The sequence below is a fragment of the Hemitrygon akajei genome, chromosome 13 (assembly GCF_048418815.1).
Source record: "Hemitrygon akajei chromosome 13, sHemAka1.3, whole genome shotgun sequence".
Lineage (NCBI taxonomy): Eukaryota > Metazoa > Chordata > Chondrichthyes > Myliobatiformes > Dasyatidae > Hemitrygon > Hemitrygon akajei.
The window spans coordinates 103,808,829-103,826,902 of NC_133136.1; the positions used below are offsets into that span (position 1 = coordinate 103,808,829).

At 41.2% G+C, this 18,074-nt stretch overlaps 1 protein-coding gene across 3 annotated transcripts in view; it reads left to right on the forward strand.

Moving 5' to 3' along the window:
- Positions 1 to 18,074, forward strand: part of fras1 (Fraser extracellular matrix complex subunit 1) — a 518,421-nt gene that overhangs the window by 167,864 nt on the left and 332,483 nt on the right. The window lies entirely within an intron of this gene.

The window sequence follows — 18,074 nt, forward strand, 5'->3', positions numbered from 1 at the left end:
GGCAAATCAAAACCCCCGTTTGACTGCAAGAGACCTTCAGGAAGATTTAGCAGACTCTGGAGTGGTGGTGCACTGTTCTACTCTGTGGTGACACCTGCAGAAATATGACCTTCATGGAAGAGTCATCAGAAGAAAACCTTTCCTGCATCCTTACCACAAAATACAGCATCAGAAATTTGCAAAGGAACATGTAAACAAGCCTGATGCATTATAGAAACAAGTCTTGTGGACTGATGAAGTTAAAATAGAACTTATTGGCCACAATGAGCAAAGGTATGTTTGGAGAAAAAAAGGGTGCAGAATTTCATGAAATGAACACCTCTCCAACTGTTGAGCACAGAGGTAGATCGATCACGCTTTGGGTTTGTGTTGTAGCCTGTGGCACGGGGAACATTTCATTGGTAGAGGGAAGAATGAATTCAACTGCATCCAGTGCTCCTGGTGCGGCCTCCTCTACATCACCAAGACCCAACGCAGATTGGGGGACTGCTTTGTCAAGCACCTCCGCTCCGCCCGCCACAACAGACAGGATCTCCTGGTTGCCACCCATTTCAACTCTGCTTCACATTCCCATTCGGATATGTCCATACATGGCCTCCTCTACTGCCATGATGAGGCCAAACTTCGGTTGGAGGAGCAACACCTCATATACCGTCTGGGTAGTCTTCAGCCTCTTGGCATGAACATTGAATTCTCCAACTTCTGGTGATTCCCTCCCTTTCCCTTCCCCCATCTCAGTTTCATTCTGCCTCCTCTTCCAGCTGCCTATCACCTCTCTCATGATTCTGTCTTCTTCTACTACACATAGTGCTTTCCCCTTAGATTCCTTCTTCACCTTTCCTACCTATCCCCTCCCTACTCCCCTACCCCACCCCTTGATCTTTCCCCTGATTGGTTTTTCACCTGGCACCTTCCACCTCCCCCCACCTTCTTTATAGGGCCCCTGCCCCTCCTTCTTCAGTTCTGACGAAGGGTCTCGGCCCGAAACGTTGACTGTTTGTTTCCATGGATGCTGCCCGATCTGCTGAGTTCCTGTAGCTTCTTGTACGTGTTGCAATGAATTCAATTAAATACCAGCAAATTCTTGAAGCAAACATCACACCGTCTGTAAAAAATCTGAAGATGAAAAGAGGATGGTTTCTACAAGAGGATAATGATCCTAAACACACCTCAAAATCCACAATGGGCTACCTCAAGAGGCGAAGGCTGAAGGTTTTGCCACAGCCCTCACAGTCCCCCAACCTAAACATCATCGAAAATCTGTGGATAGACCTCAAAAGAGCAGTGCATGCAAGATGTCACAAGAATCTTACAGAACTAGAAGCCTTTTACGAGGAAGAATGGGCGAAAATCCCCCAAACAAGAATTGAAAGACTCTTCGCTGGCTACAGAAAGTGTTTACAAGCTGTGATACTTGCCAAAGGGGGTACTGACCATATAGGGTGCCCAAGCTTTTCCTTTGGACCCTTTTCCTTCTTTGTTATTTTGAAATGTAAAAGATGGAAATATAAAAGTAATCTTGCTTAAAATATTAAAAAAATGTGTCATCTTCAACTTTATGCCGTTTGGAAATCAGGTAATCTTGTACTTGCTTAGCTATTCACAGTAGCAGAAATTTTGAACAGGGGTGCCCAAACTTTTGCATGCCACTGTATATGTCACTGTTTACAACCCTGAGATTAATTTTCTTGTGAGCATAGTAGGCATATCTATAGAATAGTAACTATAACAGGATCAATGAAAGGTCAGCTAGAGTGCAGAAAACAACAAACTTTGCAAATGCAAATATAAATAAATAGCAATAAATAACAAGAATGTGAGATAGTCTTTAAAAGTGAGATCATTGGTTGTGGGAACATTTCCAAAACAGAGCAAATGAAGTTGAGTGTAGTTATCCACTTTTGTTCAAGAGCCTGATGGTAACTCCTGTGTTTTGTAACAGTTAATTATGTAATTAAATTAACATTAAATTAATTCATTAAAACTCATGGGAGTCCGAAAGTAAAGGTGTAGTTTGAGTTTACTCTAAGTGAGGCGCACACTTACCATATTGTATCATGAATGCAATTAACGTGTTTTTACAGATAACCTGTAATCAATTATTTAAACAAACAGGAATGCTTAATCCACCAATATATATATTCAAGATTACTCAAATGTTATTGAAATATCAAATACACAACAGTAACTGTTCCTGAACCTGGTGATGCTCTTGTTCCTTTTACCTGATGGCAGCAGTGAGAAGTGAACGTGTTCTGGGTGGGAAGGATCTCTGATGCTGCTTCCCTTTCAGTTAGATGTACTCAGTGATTGGGAGGACTTCACCTGTATTGTACTGTGGCAAATCCACTACTTTTTATAGGAATCACCAGCAGCTATGTGCTGGAACATGTGTGTGGTATGTTTAAGTCCTAATTTGTGAAGATATATCACTGAGAGTGATCAAGGATAAGCAGCAAAATCTCTTTATCTGTTCAAACTGCACTCTGTGTAGACACAATATGAGGATAGTGCAGAACGTGGGAGGATATACCTTGGCATTCAGTGGCAAGTAGCAGCTGAAAGTTAATATGGAGAACTATGTGATGATATGTTTCAGTAAATAAATAGGTGGTGACATCATAGGTTTCTCATTGCCATTTTCAAAGTGTGCAGGAACAGAGGGATCTTTGTGTATTTGTACATTCTTTTTCATTGAGGAATGTGAAAGAATTGTTAGTAAAGTACAAGGAAATCTAGGATTAATAAACAAAAACACGGTATTTTACTGCTGTTTTCTCTGCATGTTCTCTCCATCAAGATATATCATCATGGTAATTTCACTGTCCTTAGTACCACTGGAATTCAAAGGTTCAAAGATCCAATTTAATGTCAGAGAAATGTATACAATATACATCCTGAAATGCTTTTTCTTTGCAAACATCCATGAAAACAGAGAAGTGCCCCAGAGAATGAACGACAGAACTCCAAAATCCACCCCCCCAACTCAACTGCCCTCTGTCCCGCGCATAAGTGTGGTAAACTATGTATACCTGTCTGGACACGCCCCTCTGCTGACTGCTCCTGTGGCTCCTCCCACAGACCCCTGTATAAAGGCGATTGGGGCACTGCTCCTCCCTCAGTCTCCGAGATGTCGTGCTCCCTTTTTGCTGCTAATAAAAGCCTATTGTTCACTTCCAGTCTCCAAGAGTTATTGATGGTGCATCAATAAGCGGCAGTGAACAACAATCCCCCTCCCCACCAGCAAAAGAAAAAGCAAGCATTGTTACCACCACTGAGCACTCAGCATGAGCAAAGCCATGGCAAGACACAGACTTGCAGTTAACCCAAAGACTTCGCATTTCATCCGTCATTGGACGTACCGCAGATTCTCTCTCCCTAATGAGGGAGAAGGAGATGTCTCCGTTTTTTAGGGCTGCGATGAAGGTCCTCCATCTCTTCTGGTGTTCAGGGCTTCCTCCATCATGCCAGTAACTTCCTCTTAGTTTTCACTCCTGTCAGTCTAACATGCCCTGAGTTGAGACCAGGAATGCCATTGCATGCAGATGCAGGAGGATTTTTCATTGCTATTTCCATGACAACTTTGTTTTACCAGTCAGGGTTGTTGGCCCTGAGCTGAAATACTGAACCAGGAGGACCAGTGGACCACTCTTAGTCTGGATTCTACCCTTTGACCGATTTAGCATAGGTCACCCAACCAAGAGCCAAAGCATAAAGCCCTGACCAGCCAGCATAGCTCTCCGGGTCATTAAGGCACGCAAGCCTCCCAACAATGACAAGGTTGCAGTCATCTTGGAGGGTCATCCTGGTAAAGCTGGGGCAAAATGTCAAAGAGCAAGCGACTGTGATCTGGAAATGGATATCATGCCATCCTCTTGCCGTTACTGTTGAGTACTGGCAGAGAGTGCTTGGGTGAGAAGTTATTGAGCGTGCCAATTCATTGCAAAAACATTGATGATCTCACACAAAGAAAAGGATGTACAAATGGAAAATTAGCAAAAGATGACTGTTGGTGCAAAATGAGAACAGAAATAACAATACATGAGATATTTGGACGATTTCATTTATATTTATTTATCGAGATACAGTGTGGGAACAGGCCCTTCCAGCCATTTGACCCCCCTCCCCCCCACCCCCGGCCAGCAATCCCCCAACTTAATCCTAGCCTAATCACGGGACAGTTTACAATGACCAATGAACCTACCAGTTGGTACATCTCTGGACTGTGGGAGGAAACTGGAGCACCTGTAGGAGACATACGTGGTCATGGTAGGAACATATAAACTGCTTATGGGCAGCGGCAGGAATTGATCACAGGTCGCCTGTATTGTGCTAACTGATAAACTGGAACCTTCAGTCCACTACCTGTGTCATTCAATGTTGGATGCCTGCTGTAATGAACATAAAACGATAAATCTTACCTGCCTTATTTGCTGGATAAATTCCATTGATGACATAGTGTTAGGGAGTTGTATTGTACACAAGCAGGCTCTTTTATCCACTAAGTTACACCAATCCCTGCATTCTCATCAACTCTCTCAGATTCTGCCACTCTCCTGCATGCTAAGGGCAATTTATATTGGGGTATAAGAATAGGGTGATATGGCAGATGAATGTGTGGCTGAGAAATTGTGGATCATTGGGATCTCTTCTGGGGAAGGTATCACCTCTATAAAAGGGATGGGTTAAATCTCAACACAAGCGGGACCAATGTCCTTGCAAGCAGGTTTGCCCTAGCTGTTGGAGAGGCAGTTTAGGCAATAGAATGCTCCTCCTGTGAGATGTGGGATTTCAGGGTACCCAATGGTCTCCCTGATGGCTACTTCTGCAGGAATTGTGCCCGACCTCAGCTCCTGACTTACAAGGTCAACAAGCTGGAGCAGGATGTACTTTGGACCATTTGGGAGGCTGAAAACCTCAAAGATGTGACTTTTACTGAGGTTGGTCACACCCAGAGTGCAGGCTTCAGAGAGTAGATGGGTGACCACCAGGAGAAGTAAGCTGAGTAAGCAGTCAATGCTGGGTTCCCCCATGGCCCATTACCCTCACTTGGGACACTGCTGGGGAGGAGGGAAGTATTCTATCAGAGCACAGCAACAGCAGCAGCACTGTGGCTGACTGAGGCTCAGCAGGGTTAGTGATAGGAGACTCGGTAGTTAGGGGGGATGGACAGCAGAGTCTGTTGCCGTGAAAGAGAAGCCAGGATGGTGACCTGTGTCCCAAATGCGAGGGTGGTTACCGAAGATTCTCAAGAGGGTGGGTGAACAGCATTTGGCACCAGAGACATACGAAGAAAAGGTCCTGTGTAGTGAGTATAGTGAGCTAGGGAGGAGGATAAAGAGCAGTACCTCCAAGGTAGTAATCTCTGAATTACTCCCAGTGCTATGTGCTAGTCAGGACAGGAATAGGATGATTGTACAGATGAATGAGTGGCTGAGGAAATGGCGCAGGGGGCAGGGTTTCGGATATCTGGATCATTTGGGGTCTCTTCTGGGGAAGGTATGACCTGTACAAAATGAATGGGTTATTCTTGAACCCAAGGAGACTAATATCCTTGTGGATAGGTTTACTAGAGCTATTGGGGACAGTTTAAACTAATTTGGCAGGAACTGGAGTAATAGGGCTGAGGATGGGGCAGTTGGTATACAAGTAGATGCAGTGTGTAGTAGAAACATAAAAACCCTACTGCACAATACAGGCCTTTTGGCCTACAAAGCTGTGCTGAACATGTCCCTACCTTAGAACTACCTAGGCTTTACCCATAGCCCTCTATTTTCCTAAGCTCCATGTAGCCATCCAAGAGTCTCTTAAAAGACCCTATCGTTTCCGCCTCCACCACCACCACTGGCAGCCCATTCCACGCACTCACCACTCTCTGCGTAAAAATCTTACCCCTGACATCTCCTCAGTACCTACTTCCAAACACCTTAAAACTGTGCCCTCTCGTGCCAGCCATTTCAACCTTGGGGAAAAGCCTCTGACTATCCACACAATCAATGCCTCTCATTATCTTGAACACCTCTATCAAGTCACCTCTCATCCTCCGTCACTCTAAGGAGAAAAGGCCGAGTTCACTCAACCAATTCTCATAAGGCATGCTCCCCAATCCAGGCAAAGTCCTTGTAAATCTCCTCTGCACCCTTTCTATGGATCCATGTCCTTCCTGGAGTGAGGTGACCAGAATTGAGCACAGTACTCCAAGTGGGGTCTGACCAGGGTCCTTTATAGCTGCAACATTACCTATCAGCTCTTAAACTCAATCCCACGAATGATGGCGGCCAATGCACCGAATGGCTTCTTAACCCAAAGTGTCAACTTGCGTAGCAGCTTTGAGTGTCCTATGGACTCAGACCCCAAGATCCCTCTGATTCTCCACACTGCCATGAGTCTTACCATTAATGCTATATTCTGCCATCATATGAGGAAGGACAGGTAGATGATGGAGCAAAATTACAGTTAGTGCGATGAGCTGAAAAGTAACGTGGGGAAAAATCAAAAATAGGTAATGAATACATAACTGAAGGTGTTATATTTAATTGCACGTGGTATACAGAATAAGGTAGATGATCTTGTAGCACAGTTAGAGATTGGCAGGTATAACTGAGTCATGGCTGACAGTAGATCATAGTTGGGTGCTTAACATCCTAGGATACACATTGTATTGAAAGGACGGGCAGGTAAGCAGAGGGTATGCAGTGGCTCATTTGGTAAAAAATTAAATCAAATCCTTAGAAAGGGGTGTCATAGGATTGGAAGATGTGGAACCCTTGTGGCAGAGTTAAGAAGCTGCAAGGGTAAAAAGACCCTGATGGGAATTGTATACAAGCTTACAAACAGAAGACAGGACGTGGGATACAAATTACAACAGGAGATATAAAAGATATGTAAAAAGGGCAATGTTACAATAGTCACTGGGGATTTGAAGATACAGGTACATTGGGAAAATTACAAACCCCATTTCCAGAAAAGTTGGGTTATTTTCCAAAATGCAATAAAAACAAAAATCTGTGATATGTTAATTCACGTGAACCTTTATTTAACTGACAAAATTACAAAGAAAAGATTTTCAATAGTTTTACTGACCAACTTAATTATATTTTGTAAATATACACAAATTTAGAATTTGATGGCTGCAACACACTCAACAAAAGTTGGGACAGAGTTAAAATAAGATTGAAAAGTGCACAGAATATACAAGTAACACCAGTTTGGAAGACTCCACATTAAGCAGACTAATTGGTAGCAGGTGAGGTATCATGACTGGGTATAAAAGTAGCGTCCATCAAAGGCTCAGTCTTTGCAAGCAAGGATGGGTCGTGGCTCACCCCTTTGTGCCAAAATTCATGAGAGAATTGTTAGTCAGTTCAAAAGGAACATTTCTCAACACAAGATTGCAGAGAATTTAGGTCTTTCAACATCTACAGTACATAATATTGTGAAAAGATTCAGAGAATTCAGAGACAACTCAGTGCATAAAGGGCAAGGTTGGAAACCACTGTTGAATGCGCGTGATCTTCGAGCCCTCAGGTGGCACTGCCTAAGAAACCGTCATGCTACTGTGACAATTATAGCCACCTGGGCTTGGGAGTACTTCGGAAAACCATTGTCACTTAACACAGTCCGTCGCTGCATCCAGAAATGCAACTTGAAACTGTATTACGCAAGGAGGAAGCCATACATCAACTCTATGCAGAAACGCCGGTGAGTTCTCTGGGCCCAAGCTCATCTCAGATGGACCGAAAGACTGTGGAACCATGTGCTGTGGTCAGATGAGTCCACATTTCAGCTAGTTTTCGGAAAAAGTGGGCGTTGAGTTCTCCGTGCCAAAGATGAAAACAACCATCCTGATTGTTATCAGCGAAAGGTGCAAAAGCCAGCATCTGTGATGGTATGGGGGTGCATCAGTGCCCACGGCATGGGTGAGTTGCATGTATGTGAAGGTACCATTGACTCTGAGGCGTATATTAGGATTTTAGAGAGACATATGTTGCCATCAAGGCGACGTCTCTTCCCGGGACGTCCATGCTTATTTCAGCAGGACAATGCCAGACCACATTCTGCACGGGCTACAACAGCGTGGCTTTGTAGACACAGAGTGTGTGTGCTTGACTGGCCTGCTGCCAGTCCAGATCTATCTCCTATTGAAAATGTATGGCGCATCCTGAAGAGGAGAATCGGACAACGGAGACCACAGACTGTTGAGCAGCTGAAGTCTTATATCAAGTAAGAATGGACAAAATTTCCAATTGCAAATCTACTACAATTAGTATCCTCATTCCAAAACAATTAAAAATGTTATTAAAAGGAAAGGTGATGTAACACAATGGTAAACATGCCTCTGTCCCAACTTTTGTTGAGTGTGTTGCAGCCATCAAATTCTAAATTTGTGTATATTTACAAAATACAATTAAGTTGGTCAGTAAAACTATTGAAAATCTTTTCTTTGTACTTTTGTCAGTTAAATAAAGGTTCACGTGAATTAACATATCACAGATTTTTGTTTTTATTGCATTTTGGAAAATATCCCAACTTTTCTGGAAATGGGGTTTGTAGGTTGGTGCTGCATCCCAAGAGAGGGAATTGGTAGAATACCTTTCAGAGCAGTTTTTGATTGAGCCCACTAGCGAAAAGGCAATTCTAGATTGGGTGTTATGATTAGGAACCAGATGATTAGGGAGCTCAAAAGCCCTTAGGAGGTAGTGATATAAATTGTCCTGCAATTTGAGAGGGATAAGCTAAAGTCACAGTGGAGTAAAGGGAATTACAGAGGCATGAGAGAGGAGCTGGCCAAAATTAATTGGAAGGAGACAGTGGCAGGTATGATGTCAGAATAGCAATGGCTGGAGTTGCTGGAAGCAATTTGGAAGGCACAGAATGTGTACATCCCAAAGATGAGGAAGTATTCTAAGGGCAGGATGACACAATCATGGCTGACAAGGGAAGTCAAAGACTGTTTATAAGCAGAAGAGAGTAAATAAAATGGCAGAAATTAATGGTAACTTAGAGGATTGGGAAGCTTTTTAAAGCAATCAGGATCCATAAGGAGAGAAAAGATGAAATATGAAAGTAGTTAGCCACTAAAAAAGAAGAGAATGCTGAAAGATTTTTCAGATATATTGAGAGTAACAGAGAAGTGAGATGGATATGGAACCACTGGAAAATGATGCTGGCAAGTTAGTAAAAGGGGACAAAGAAATCGCAAATGAACTTATTTTGCATTATTCTTCACTATGGAAGACACTAACAGTATGCCAGAAATTCAAGATATTAAGGAGCAGAAGTGAGTGTAGCTGCTATTCCTCAGAGAAGGTTCTTGGGAACCTGAAAGGTCCGAAGGTAGGTAAGTCACCTGGATGGATTACACCAAAAGAGGTAGCTGAAAGATTGTGGAGGCATCAGTAATGATCTTTCACAAATCTAGAGATAACATTTCCACTGGCTGCAGGAGCACCAGAAGACTGCAGGATAGCTAATTCCTTTATTCAAGAAAGGTAATAAGGGTAATCCTGGGAATTAAAGACCAGTAAGTCTTAGATCAGTGATGGGAAAACTATTAGAGAGGATTCGTAGAGACAGGAATTACAAGCATTTGAAGAAGCATAGCCTGATTTGAGATGGTCAGCATGGCTTTATGAGGAGCAGGGTGTGCCTCATGAGCCTGATTGACTTTTTTGAGGAAGTGACAAAACAATTTGATGAAGGTAGGGTGGTGGATGAGGTGTATATGAATTTTAGTAAGGCATTCAACAAAGTTCCCTATGGTAGGCTCACTTGGAAAGGCAGGAGGCATAGGATCCAGGGGAAACCTGACTGTAGCTTCGGAACTGGGTTACCCACAGAAGGCTGAGGGTGGTAGTAGATGGAGAGTATTCTACCTGGAGGGTCGTTTCTAGTGGTTTTTGCAGGAATCTGTTCTTTGTGATTTTTATAATTGAGTTAGGTAAGGTAGTGAAAAGTTTACAGATGACATGAAGGTTGAGGGTGCTGTTTAGTGTAGAAGTTTGTCGTAGGTTACAATTGGGGTATCCAGAAGTAGGGGGCACAGCCTCAAAATTAAGGGACAGCCCTTTAGAACAGAGGTAAGGAGGAATTTCTTTTAGCCAGAGAGTGGTAAATCAGTGGAATGCTCCACCACGGACTGCGGTAGAGGCCAAGTCTGTGTGTATATTTGAGGCAGAAGGTGTTGGCCTTCATTAGTCGTGGATTGAGCTGTATGGTAACATTGCCACTCTAGAAAGCTCTGGTTAGACCATACCTAGAGTATTGTTTTCATTTGTAGTCACTTCATTATAGGATGTGGAATGTGCAGCCAATGGTGGTGGTAGATGCATTAGGGACAGTTAAGAGATTTTTAGATAGGCACATGAAGACAGGTTTCCCCCGCTATTTGAAGGTAGAGCGTTCCTATGAAACCGTTTGTAAGCCGAAATGTCGTAAAGCAAAGAAGCAATTACCATTAATTTATATGGGAAAAATTTTTGAGTGTTCCCAGACCCAAAAAATAACCTACCAAATAATATCAAATAACACACAAAACCTAAAATAACATGAACATATAGTAAAAGCAGGAATGATATGATAAATATACAGCCTATATAAAGTAGAAATATTGTATGTACGGTGTAGTTTCACTATCAAAATCGGGAAGACAGTGAGCCAAAATCGATTTGGAGAAAAAAAATTGGCACATACATGCCTACACACGTACATGCACATGTACACACATATGCATGTACACGCATGCACACACAGCTGCCCGCACAAGGCTTCATGGTCATGGTAGTCTTTTTCGGGGTAAACACATGTATAAAGCGGGCGTCTTTTTTTCATAAAAGTGAAAATCCTCTTTAGTTAGCGAAAACAGGTACTAATGTAGGTCTTTCGTAACAGCGAGTTGTCGTAAAGTGAACGTTTGAAAAACGGGGGCCACCTGTACAAGAAAAATGGAGGGCCACATGGAAGGAAGGATAAGATTGATCTTAGAGCATCATGGGTAGAAGGGTCTGTAAAATGCTGTATTGCTTGATGTTCTATTAACTCAGACATGTAGGGGGAAGCTGGTGCATTTGGTGAAAGCCCACATATTCATAGGGTGGATATGCAAACTCTACACTTTCAGCACTACTTTGAACCCATGTACCAAAGCATTGGGGGGGTTTGCCTCTGTGCTGCCTCAAGCCTATAATCATGTTGAAGATCTCCTTAAATTGATTGTAGTGGTTTGATACTCATGCATTTATGATTCAGTTAATTTGTAAAGTTGTTGACAATCAGTGTTATAATTCAGGGTGTCCGATGATAGACTTCTGAAATACATTCCCTCACAGTTACATATGGAAATCTAAAACCTACCGTCAGTATCCCTCTGTTTATCCTTAGGATGTCCTCCATAGTCTTTGCTGAGGCAATCATCTTAGAACTAGGGAATTGTTCAAAGTTCGAAGTACATTTATTATCAAAGTATGTGCACATTATACAACCTTGAGATTCATCTCCTTACAGGCAGCCACAAAGCAAGAAACCCTGAAGAGTCCATTTAACAAAACAGGCAAACGTCCAATGTGCAGAGAGAGTGGAAAAAGAACAAACGATAAAAGTAAGCAAATAGTATTTAGAGCAAACATAAGTCCTCAGACATGAAGCCCAGAGCAAGCCCGCAGGCTCAGTATATAGCAGAGAAAATGTCACGGAGCCCAGAACAAACGTCGTAGAACCGGGTCCAACCTTTGCCTCTGGTCCCAACACCCTGTATTTCTTGTTTTGGGAACTGCCAGTAAGTTGTCGCTTGCCCTCAGGAATACCATCTTAAAATGAATTGACAAGAAGTACCTTATAATAAGGAAATTTTTAAAAAAGTGACTGAGAATCTGAAAACAGAAGTTTATATGCTGAGAATACTCTGAAGGTCTTCAGTATTGGTGGAGAGAAAATTAATGTTAATGTTTCAGATCGATGACATTTCACCAAAAATCTAATTAGATTTTGAATAGTATGTCAAGCTATAATTAACAACAGTATCTCTGGCCTGTGTAGCTGATGTCATATATTTTGGATTTTCACTCTCGCAGAATATTTAATTCTCTGCAGATTTTAAAAAAACAGACAAGTTACTTGTTTTAGAATGTATGCTTCCACCCTGGCCTTTGTTTCACTTAAAACTGAGAGATTCGTACCTTGTTCGCAGCAGATCTTCAGCTTTGATGATATATCGGTTGTTACATACAAATCTCTTGTAGCTGGTGTCTGAGGGCACTCTCTGAAGTTCTTTCCCTTTAGAGTTTGGAAGAAGGTGAATGAACAGTAGCTAATCCTCCTTCCCCCTCCCCCCACCATTTTATCACCCTTTCCACTCCTGGATAAAGGTCTCGGCCTGAAATGTTAGATGCTGCCTGAGCTGCTGAGTTCCTCCAGCATTTTGTATGTGTTGAACAGGGAAATAGTGGCAGAATGTGACTGATGGGAATGCTTTGAGATCTGGCACAGACTTAGTGAGCTACATGGACTTCTCTGTCATAGTTAAGCATATATAGCAAACGCGATGTCACTTTCTCAACTTAAATATAAACAAACTTGTCGTCTTTAGTTTTCTTTCACCTGGAATTTCTTCAGGTGGCCCTTTGGTTGGTAGCCATGACTTTGATAAGAGTTGTGCAAGCTTTATGAAAATCTTACAGAGGATTACTTCTCTATGAATGCCTGTTGCAACTCGGCTGATGATTTTCTACAGCCATCATCAGTGTAGTGCATAGTTTGCCTGCAGTCAGCAATGAGAACCCATAATTATCTCACATATCCTACTTTACAGGATCACCTGCTCTGATCAGAAAAGTACATAACACAGTTACTGAAATGCTACAGTGTTTTTGAGGATGTGTAGCTCGCTGTGATGAGAACAGTTTTTTTTATGGTGCTCAGATGAGTAGGAATTCTCACAATGGTAATGGCAACTCAACCACTTCTCACTCAGTACTTCCTGGGAAATAAGCCCTTGCCACATAGCACCTCCCTGGAGCATCTCTCAGATGACCAATTCCATGTTCTTTTGAGTGAATCTGGGAGCTATCTTCCTCTCTGACCTCCAAGGCAGCCATAGTGTGTATTGTTTACAACTGGCTGCCATGGAGAGTGTGTACTGGATAACTGAAGCCTTTCTTGAACAGGGTGTGTGATGCATTGTGGGCAGCTACATTTGTATGAGTAGGTCTTATTTTTGTGTATGTTTCTGGGTTTTCCAAGCACTGATTCAAATATCTGGCAATTTTTAATGATTTTTTGCATCGGACCCAATTTGACAATGAATTGGGTACAACAATGCTTCAGAACTCCCAAAGATGGATGAAACCCAATTTCTAGGTAATAATATACTTTCTCATGTGTAATAGCCAAAATGGTATAAAGTACTTCATATGAGAAAAGTAACATCCTCAATATGTTCAATGCCTATTGCTTCATTTGCATTTATAATCATTGTGATTTGCTGTATTGTTGATTTTGAGGATATCCATTAAATTACTGCATTGTATCCTGAGATTTATATCATTTAGTTAGTAATTTAGTTTATCTTTATTTTCATAAATTTTTACTTGGCAACACCATTTGCTCTGAAATGTCACTGTTCCTGATCAATCCGTGGTCCTGATTATTTTGAGTTCCTAGCTTTCCATATCTCTTTGCTCCTTGTTGTTCTTGTTTTGCTTATTACCACTTCACTTCAAGGAATAGTTTCTGATTCAGTGACGCGATTGGCTTTTCATGTCGGGAAGACTGAGTTAACTGCTGAAGCCTATTGTGACAAAAGCTTTCCCACAGTGATTACTTTGGGGAATCACAAAGTGCCATCAAACTTAAACTTGGACCTTTGAGGGAACGTCCATTCCTCTGCTGGCTTTCCACATGTTCTGACTCTTCCCGGTTCATTTCCCCAGCCAATCCTGGCTTCTTGTCTTTTGACTCTTCCTCTCCTTACTCCCATTCCATTTTTGCCTTTCCCTCACCCGTCCCCCTTTCCCCTGCTGTATGGCATGGTTTTTCTGACCTATTGAAGTGACAATGACCACCGCACACCTGGATGGGCATTGGAGCATTGTCTCTCACTGGTATCAGCCTTGACGTGCTTTTTTCTAAAATTATTATGAATGACAACAGCATAAAGAGCTGAAGTGAAATTGATGGAAGGTGAGATGACTTTTATGTGTTAATGTGTGGTTTGGTAGGCAAAACGTTAACTTGAGTACAGGCAGTCCCCGGGTTACGAACACGATCCGTTCCGAAGTCTCTCTTTAAGTCGGATTTGTACGTAAGTCAGAACAGGTACATCCGGTCTTATTTAGTGTCAGTTAGTCAAACGTTTGTCTAAGTATATAGTATATATTTTACCTTTCTATGCATATAAAAACACTTAAGAAACACTTCCAAATACATTAAAACACCTTAAACATAATGGTACAGTACATAATAATAATACAGTAATAATAAAAGTAAGTACATACGGTTCCATCGATGTCTTGCATACCGGAAGGGACATTCGTGAGGTAACATTATAATGGACCTGGTGCTGGAGAGTTTAGGTTTGATTCTACTGCTGGAGGGGGGATGATTTACTACTGGAGTCAAGTTCTTGAAGTAGGCATCAAGGGAGGTTTGTATAGAGCTTCTCTTTTTCTTGACATAAAGGGCCTTGTAGCAGCTGAGGTCCTCGGTAACTGCATGGTAAACTTTGGTGAACCTCTCTATATTAGGATCTTGCTCCTCTAACTTTGCCATCTCTGCTTCAATGAGACGAAAGGCTTCAGCTAACTCTTTCGTCACAAACGTTTTCGGTTCCGGAGTTCCTATGTCCCAGTCTTCTTCTTCCTCAAATGCTATCATCTGCTGCTCTAGTTTCATTAGGTCTTCATTGGTCTGTTCTTCGGCATGGGAGTTGAGTAACTCTACGACATCATTTTCACTGACGTCTAACTTCTGTTCATTACCAATATCAACCATAGCTTGCCTGGCTTTGGTGATGTCGTCAGCTGTAAACCCCTGAAAAGCATGTGCGAATTGGAGGCACAATTTAAGCCAAATACAAAGTTACACACTCAACACAGTGTTAACGGCAACGTGATCCGATGTAAAATGGCGGACGATGTTCTCCTTCCCCGAGCTGATGAACCACTGAAGCCGCGCAATGTTTTCATGAGCGTCACAACGTGGTGCGTGCTTTCGTTATTACGAAGCATTGTATTTAACTTAAATTTTCAATATAATAGGCTTTATTGCAGTCTGATCATAAGTATGAGTTGTCCGTAAGCCGAACATTCGTAACACAGGGACTACCTGTATAATGTGTAAGGTTGGTGCAATCTAAATCTACAAGTCAGCAAAAGTTAATCTGGAATGTAGTGTATTTAATATTTCAGGAGTATTTGAGTAAAATTATAAATATATTGTTTGATTAAACATTTTTTATTATTTACATTGTGCATTGCTGGTTATCTGTAGAAGTACGTAAAGGGCACACACCACCATGCGATACATATTCACCTCACTTAAAGTAAACGTGAAGTTAGACTCATATTCCCGGCTCTGTGTTTTTGCTTTTAATTAGTTTTATGTTTTGGACTTACAAGATTTAACAGTGGCAATGAGGTATGTTTTAAAATAAAGCTGAGATGACTACCTACCTGTTGAAGCACAGTGAGATGATTGAGTTAAATAAAATACACTGCGTGTTTCTTTTTTCCTAAAAAAAAACAAGTCTTCTTCACAAAAGGAAAGACAATTGAATAAAAAAAGGCAGAAAACAGAAGAGCTTATGGGTTTGTAAGCAGTGAGTATCGGGTGATAATAATTATTAAAAAAAGAGCAGAAATGGCTAGGAAAAATTAATGTATTTGATTACACAAATGATAACTGGAATGTGTACACTGGGTGGATTGAGCTGTGTTTAAAAGCAAATGCAATAGCCAAAGATAAACAAATGTCAGATTTGCAGAGTGCGGTGGATATAAAGGCATTCAGTTTGCTTAGAAATTTAACGGCACCAACCAAGCCAGCTGAAAGGAGCTTTCCTGATATTCTGAAAGTAATGCAAGGACATTTAGAACTGAAGCTATGGTGGATTACAGAACACTTTAGGTTTCATAAGCAGAATCAAAAGGAAGGGGAGTCTATTTCAGTGTATGTGGCTGAATTGAGAAATTGTCCCAGCATTTTCAGTTCTGTGATGGGCTCAATGGTGCACTGAGAGATCTTATAGTTCGTGGAATCTTACAAGAAAGCATTCAAAAACAGCTCCTAACTGAAGCACAACTTACATTGACTAGAGCCGTTGAAATTGCTGTATCAATGGAAAAAGCAGACAGACACAATCAAGTTGCATTCCGGAATGAAAGCGAGCATGAACAAGATTGCAGTGTCTGGAAAGAAACCTGACTGGCTGAACAAATTGTGTTACCACTGTGGCGGGGGCTCACATACACCAGACAAATACAGAAATAAAGACAAAATGTGCAGAAAATGCAACATAGTAAAATACATAAAAGAACATGTCAGGAAGGCAAAGTAAATGGTCTGCACAGGGAAGAGAAAAGGGTAAAGTCAAGTTGCTGTTTCAAAAAGAACACTAATCTTCATGCTGCTGATGAAGAGTCTGATAATGATGAGAGTGACAGTTGGGGTACCGGGCCAAATACTGAAGACCTGTGTTGATCAGCTGGAGTGTTCACGGAAATCTTTAACCCCTCGCTTCAGCAGCCTGAGGTACCCACCTGCTTCAAGCAGGCTTCAACTATACTGGTGCCCAAGAATAGCATGGTGATGTGCATTACTGACTAGTGCCTGTAACACTTAGACGAACAGTGATGAAGTGTTTTGAGAGATTGGCAATGAAACATATTGAATGAATAAAATTAATTTATTTCAGTCAGTAGAAACATAACAAAAAGCATCATTTACAACAATGATTTCATAGGACAAAATTACAACAAAAAACATAGATATTCTTTAAAACAGACCGAAAGGGTGTAGGCTGAAGCTACAGCTTATTACACCTACCCCTCTTACTTATATAACAACAGATTTGGTGTCAATCATCACATCAAAAACAAAAAATTCCATAATCCTTTTAACACAAAATCCAATTCCAAATATCATTTACATTACTCCCACTCATTTTAAATCATGTATTTTATATTTGTTCATTAAATAATCTTAAAATAATTTTTAAAACTTGTTAAGTGTAGTGCATGTTTTTAAATTCTCACTATAACTGTTCCATGGATTCACCCCTCTGACTGAAATGCAATGATTTTCTTACATTTGTTCTTATTCTTTGTTTTTGAAATATACATGTTCCTCATAAATCATGTTGACTTTCTCTCATTTTAAACAACCTTTGGATACTTTGTGGTAGCTGTCCATTTTTTAGTTTATACATAATTTGTATTATTTTAAAATCTACAAAATCTCTGAATTTTAAAGTGTCTAGTTGAATAAATAATGAATTGGTTGGCTCATAACAACTTGTCTTATTTACAATTTGTGTAACTTTCTTTTGGAGTAGAAAAATTGAATTTGTATTTGTTTTGTATGTATTTCCTCATACCTCTACACAGTAAGCCATGTATGGGACTATAAATGAACAGTATGATGTATACGAAGATCAAACACGAGGAAATCTGCAGATGCTGGAAATTCAAACAACACACACAAAATGCTGATGGAACACAGCAGGCCAGGTAGCATCTATAAGGAGAAGCACTGTCGACGTTTCGGGCCAAGACCCTTCATCAGGACTAAGTTAGTCCTGACGAAGGGTCTTGGCCCGAAACGTTGACAGTGCTTCTCCTTATAGATGCTGTCTGGCCTGCTGTGTTCCACCAGCATTTTGTGTGTGATGTATACAAAGATTCCTGGTTTAAGAAATCTTGTGCTTTGAACAGTATTGCAGTAGATTTTGACATATCAATTATTGCCCGTGGAGAAACTTTGAAATTTGCCTACTAGAGCAACAGGTCCACAGCAGATGCCATCTCATTGGCTCTTCACTCAACCCTGGGACATCTGGACTGCAAAGATGCATACGTCAAGAT